The sequence below is a fragment of the Eschrichtius robustus genome, chromosome 16 (genome assembly GCF_028021215.1).
Source record: "Eschrichtius robustus isolate mEscRob2 chromosome 16, mEscRob2.pri, whole genome shotgun sequence".
NCBI lineage: Eukaryota > Metazoa > Chordata > Mammalia > Artiodactyla > Eschrichtiidae > Eschrichtius > Eschrichtius robustus.
Genome location: NC_090839.1, coordinates 49475831 through 49482442, shown reverse-complemented (window position 1 = coordinate 49482442; position 6612 = coordinate 49475831).

Below are 6612 nucleotides of genomic sequence, written 5' to 3'. Positions count from 1 at the left end.
GTCAGCTTCGGGGTTTTTTGTAGATATTCTTTATCAAGTTGAGGAAGTTCCATCTATTCCTAGATGGCTGATTTTTTTTATCATGATTCGGTGTTAGATTTTGTTCAGTGTTTTTCTGCATCTATTGATATGATCATGTGATTTTTCTTCTTTAGCTTGTTGATGTGAAAGATTATATTTATTTATTTTTGAATGTTGAACCAGCCTTGGATACCTGGAATAAATCCCACTTGGTGATGGTGTATAATTCTTTTTATACATTCTTGGATTTGATTTGCTAATATTTTTTGAGGATTTTTGTATCTGTTTTCATGAGCAATATCAGCTTGTAGTTTTCGTTTCTTGTAAAGTCGTTGTCTGGTTTTGGTATCATGGTAATGCTGACCTTGTGGAATGAGTTAGAAAGTCGTCCCTCTGTTTCTATCTTCTAGAAGAGATTGTAGAGAATTGGTATAATTTCTTCCTTAAATGTTTTATAGAATTCACCAGTGAATCCATCCAGGTCTGGTATTTTCTGTTTTGGAAGGTTATTATTATTATTTAAACATTTTAAAAATAAATTTGTTTTATTTATTTATTTTATTTTTGGCTGTGTTGGGTCTTCGTTGCTGCGTGCAGGCCTTCTCTAGTTGCGGCAAGTGGGGGCTACTCTTCATTGCACTGCGCGGGCTTCTCACTGTGGTGGCTTCTCTTGTTGTGGAGCACGGGCTCTAGGCATGCAGGCTCAGTAGTTGCAGCACGCAGGCTCAGTAGTTGTGGCTTGTGGGCTCTAGAGCGCAGGCTCGGTAGTTGTGGCTCATGGGCTTAGTTGCTCCGCGGCATGTGGGATCTTCCTGGACCAGGGATCAAACCCATATCCCCTTCACTGGCAGGCGGATTCTTGACAACTGCGCCACCAGGGAAATCACAGGTTATTAATTATTGATTCAATTTCTTTAATAGATACAATCATATTCAGATGGTCTATTTCTTCTTGTGTGAACTTTGGCACATTTCAAGGAATTGGTCCATTTCATCTAGGTTACCAGATTTGTGGGAATAGAGCTGTTCATGATGTTCCTTTATTATCCTTTAATATCCTGGGATCAGTAGTGATGACCCCTCTTTCATTTCTGATATTAATCATTTTTCTTCTTCCATTTTTTCCTAATCAACCTGGCTAGAGGCTTATTGATTTTATTGATCTTTTTGAAGAACTCATTAGATTTTGTTGATTTTCTCTATTGATATCATGCTTTCTATTTCATTGATTTCTGCTGTCATTTTTTTTCTTTCTTTCCTTCTGCTTACTTTGGATTAAGTTCATTTTCTTTTCCTAATTTCCTAACGTGGAAGGCTTTTAGATTATTGATTTTAGATTTTTCTTATTTTTAAAATATAAGCATTCAATGCTATAAATTTCCCTGTAAACACTGCTTTCACTATATCCCACAGATTTTAATAAGTTGCATTTTAATATTCATTTCGTTCAAAGCATTAAAAAAATTTTTTTTTCTTGAGATTTCTTCCTGACTCATGTATTATTTGGAAATGTGTTGTTTAATCTCCAGATATTTGGGGTCTTTCCAGCTATCTTTCTGTTACCGATTTCTATTTTAATCCATCTGTGGTCTGAGAGCTTACTTTGTGTGATTTCTGTTCTTTTAAATACATTAAGGTGTTTTTTATGGCCCACAATGTGATCTATCTTGGTGAACGTCCATGTGAGCTTGAGAAGAATGTGTATTCTGCTCTTGTTGGATGAAGTAATCAATAGATGTCAATTATACCCAGTTGACTGATGGTGCTGTTGAGCTCAACTACCTCCTTACTGATTTTCTGTCTGCTGATCTGTCCATTTCTGCGAGAAGGGTGTTGATGTCTACAACCATAATAATGGATTCATCTCTTTCTCCTTACACCTCCAACAGTTTTTGACTTGTCTATTTTGACACTCTGTTGTCAGGCAAAAACACATTAAGGCTTGTTATATATTCTTGGAGAACTGACCCCTTAATCATTATGTAATATCCCTCCTTATCCCTGATAACTTTCCTTGATCTGAAGTGTGACCTGTCTGAAATTAATACAGCTACTCCGCTTTCTCCTTATTAGTGTAATCATGGTATATCTTTCTCCATCTCTTTATTGTTAATCTATGCGTATCTTCATATTTTAAGTGTGTTTCTTAGAGACAACATATAGTTGAGTCTTGTTCTTTGATTCACACTGACAATCTCTTTTATTTGTTATGTTTAAACCATTGGCTTTTAAAGTGATTATTGATACAGTTGGGTTAAGATCTACCATTTTCGTTACAGTTTTCTATTCGTTGCTCTGTTTTTTGTTCCTATTTTTATTCTCCTCTCTGTTTCTGATTGTGGGTTTTAGTTAGCATTTTATATGACAATTTTTTTTCCTTTCTTGGCATATCAGTTATACTTCTTTTGGTGGTTGCTCTAGAGTTTGTAATATACATGTACAACTAATCCAAATTCACTTTCAAATAATGCTACCCTCCTTCACAGTTAGTGAAAATATCTTATGGTAACAAGATAGTCCTAATCTTCCTGATCATCCCTGTATCATTGCTCATTATGACAGTAATTCACGTATATATTAATATATCTCACAATCAAGTACATTGTCGCTGTTATTATTTTAATGAACTGTTGTCTGTTAGCTCAATTAAGAATAAGAAAAATAAATGTTTTTATTTTACCTTCACTTATCCCTTCTCTGGTGCTCTTCCTTTCTTTACGTAAACCCAAGTTTCTGAACTATATCATTTTCCTTCTCCCTGAATAACTTCTTTTAACATTTCTTGCAAGGCTCATCTACTGGGAACAAACCCCCTCAATTTCTATTTGTCTGAAAAAGTCTTTCTCCTACACTGCTGAAGGATAATTCTCTAGTGTTCAAAATCCCAGGTTAGAGTATTTTTCTTTCAACAATTTAAATGTATCACACCACTCTTGTCTTGCTTGCCTGGTTTCTGAAGAGAAATCAAATGTAATTCTTATCTGTGCTCTTCTATAGGTAAGGTGTTTTTTTGTCTGACTTCTTTCAAATTTTTTCTTTCTTTTGATTTTCTAACGTTTAAATATGATATGTCCTAGATGGTTTTTTGGCATTTATCCTGCATGGTGTTCTCTGAGCTTCCTGGATCTGTGATTTGGTGCCCAACATTAATTTGGAGGAAATTATCAGTCACCATTGTTTCAAATATTTCTTTTCCTTTCTCTCTCTCTTCTCTTTCTGGTATTCCCATTATGTGTATGTTACACCTTTTGTAGTAATCCCACAATTCTTGGATATTTGGTTCTGTGACTTTTTCCAGTCTTTTTTCTGTTTGCTTTTCCATTTTGGAAGCTTCTACTGACACATCCTCAAATTCAGAGATTCTTTCCTCAGCTGTGTCCGGTGTACTAGTGAGCTCATCAAAAGCATTCTTCATTTCTTTTATCGTGTTTTCAATCCCTTGCATTTCTTTTAGATCCTTCCTTAGAATTTCCATCTCTCTGCTCCATTGCCCATCTGTTCTTACATGGTTTCTACTTTATACATTAGAGCTCTTTCTGTATTAATCATGATTATTTTAACTTGGTCTGAAAATTCCAACATCTCTTGTCATACCTCAGTTTGATTTTGATGCTCATTCTGTCTCTTCAAACTGCATTTTTTGTGTTTTAGTACGTCTTGTAATTTTTTCTTGATAGGCAAGATATCCTGGGTAAATAGAACTGCCATAAATAGGTCTTTAGTAAAGTGGTGGTGAGGTGTAAGGGGAGGGGAAGCATTCTACAGTCCTGTGATTAGGCGTTGGCCTTTCAGTATCCTGTGTCTCTGACCTGTGACCTTTGTAAGCGCTCCTCAGTTCCCTCCCCCCACTCTCTTAGGTGGGACAGATGGCTAGAGTGGGGTGGAGTTGGGTATTTCCTGAGTCGTCTAGGCTCTGATAAATCCCCAATAGTTTAGGCTCTGATAAAATCGTTTCTCTTGAGGACAAGCCTGATTAAGAAGAACAGAATGCTCTGTCATATTTCAAAGGGTTCCTTTTCCCCTCCCCATGCTAGAAGCATGAGGAGATTTTCCTTCAATATCACTGTGAAGATCTGGTCAAGCCCCAGGAGGTAAAAATCACAAAAGTGTAAGATCCCTGCTGTGACTACCCCACCCCCTGGACTTTTTAACTCTCAGACTTGTCCACCCTGAGCCTCCAGTGGTTCATCAATTGCAGTTTGTATTTTCTACCTTGGTACTGGGTCCCTTCGAGGTTTGTGCTCAGGGGTTTCTGCTCTGGTAAGTTGTGATTTTCTGTATTTGCCTGTCTGTTTCTTTAATTTTGAGGGCAACAGTTTGCCCTGTGACCTCACTTCTCTTAATGGTTCTTAAAAGAGTTGTTGATTTTCCAGTTATGTTATGTTAAAAGACATAAGTCAAATTGTTAGGAAAGAGTGACACCTTCCAATCTCCTTATATGCTGAACTGGAAACTGGAAACCCATATCCATGTAGATTTCAGGATCAATTTGTTTTTTCTTTTTTTTAAAAAATAGATTTTTTTTTTTTCCATCTTTGTGTTGGGTCTTTGTTGCTGCACGCGGGCTTTCTCTACTTGCGGCGAGAGGGGGCTACTCTTCATTACAGTGTGCGGCCTTCTCATTATGGTGGGCAGCTTCTCATTGTGGTGGCTCCTCTTGTTGCGGAGCACGGGCTCTAGGTGCGCGAGCTTCAGTAGTTGTGGCTCGCGGGCTCTAGAGCACAGGCTCAGTAGTTGTGGTGCATGGGCTTAGTTGCTCCACGGCATGTGGGATCTTCCCAGACCAGGGATTGAACACATGTCCCCTGCATTGGTGGGTGGATTCTTAACCACTGCACCACCAGGGAAGTCCAGAATCAACTTGTTAATTTCTGCAAAACGGCAGCTGAAATTTTAACAAGTATGGCATTAAATCTGTAGATCAATTTAAAGAATACTGCTATTTTAACAATACTGAGTTTTCCAATCCATGAACACAGGCTGTCTTTCCATTTCTTTAGGTCTCTCTAGTTTCTTTCAGTGATGATTTGTGGGTTTCCAAGGACTTGTTTTGCTAAATTTATTCCTAGTGTTTTATTCTTTTTGCAACTATTAGAAATGGAATTGTTTTAAAATTTTATTCTCAAATTGTTTATTATGGGGCTTCCCTGGTGGCGCAGTGGTTGAGAGTCTGCCTGCCCATGCAGGGGATACGGGTTCGAGCCCTGGTCTGGGAAGATCCCACATGCTGCGGAGCGGCTGGGCCCGTGAGCCATAACTACTGAGCCTGCGCGTCTGGAGCCTGTGCTCTGCAACAGGAGAGGCCGTGACAGTGAGAGGCCCGCGCACCACGATGAGGAGTGGCCCCCGCTCGCCACAACTGGAGAAAGCCCTCGCACAGAAACGGAGACCCAACACAGCCAAAAATAAAAATAAATAAAATAAATAAATTAATTAAAAAAAAAAACACAAACCCATTAAAAAAAAATTGTTTATTATGATGATGGAAATTCAACTGATTTTTGTATGTTGATTTTGTATGCTGCATCCTTGCTAAACCCATTCATTAGCTTTAATACATTTTGTGCAGATTCCTGCCAATAGAAATACTTTGCCTTTTTCAATCTGGTGCCTTTCATTACTTTTTCTTGCCTGAATGCCCTGGCTAGGACCTCCAGTACCATGCTGAATAGAAGTTTTGAGAGCAGACATCCTTTTCTTTTCTCCCAGTCTTAAAGGGAAAGCTTCTGTATTTTACTATTATGATGTTTCATAGGGTTCTTCATAGATGCCCTTTGTTGTTTTGAGGAAGTTCTCTTCTATTTGTAGTCTGTTGAGTATTTTTATCATGAAGGGATGTTGGATTTTGTCAAATGGATTTTTGAATGTCAAACCAATCTTGTATTCCTGGGATAATTTACACTTGCTCATGGTGTATAATCCTTCTTGTATGTCAATAGATTCAGGTAGTTAGTATTTTGTTGAGGATTTTTTCATCTATATTCATAGATTTTTTTTTTCCCCTGTGATGTCATTGTCTGGTTTTGGTATCAGAAAAATACTGGCCTCACAGAATGAGTTGTAAAATTTTCCCTCCTCTTCTATTTCTGTAAGAGTTTGTAAAGCATTCATTAAAATTCTTCCTTAAACATTTGGTAAAACTCATCTGTGAAGCCATCTGGTCTGAGCTTTTCTTTGTGAGAAGTTTCTTGATTACTAATTTTATCTCTTGTTATAGGTCTATTCAGATATTTTATTGATTCTTGAGTCAGTTTTGGTAGTCTGTGCCTTTCTAAGAATTTGTGTATTTCATATGGATTATCTGATTTCTTGGTATACAATTATTCACAGTATTTCCTTATGATTTGTATTTCTGTGGTGCTTGTAGCAGTATCACCTCTTTCGCTCTTTATATTAGTAATTTGAGTCCTCCCTTTTTGTGTTTTCTGGTCAGTTTAGCTAAAGGTTCGTCAATTTTGTTGATCTTCTCAAAGAGCCATCTTTTAGTTTTATTGATTTTTCTCTCTTTTCATAAGTTTACTTATTCCCACTCCAATCTTTATTATTTCCTTCCTTCTTCTGGCTTTGAGTTTAGTTTGCTCTTCTTGTTTT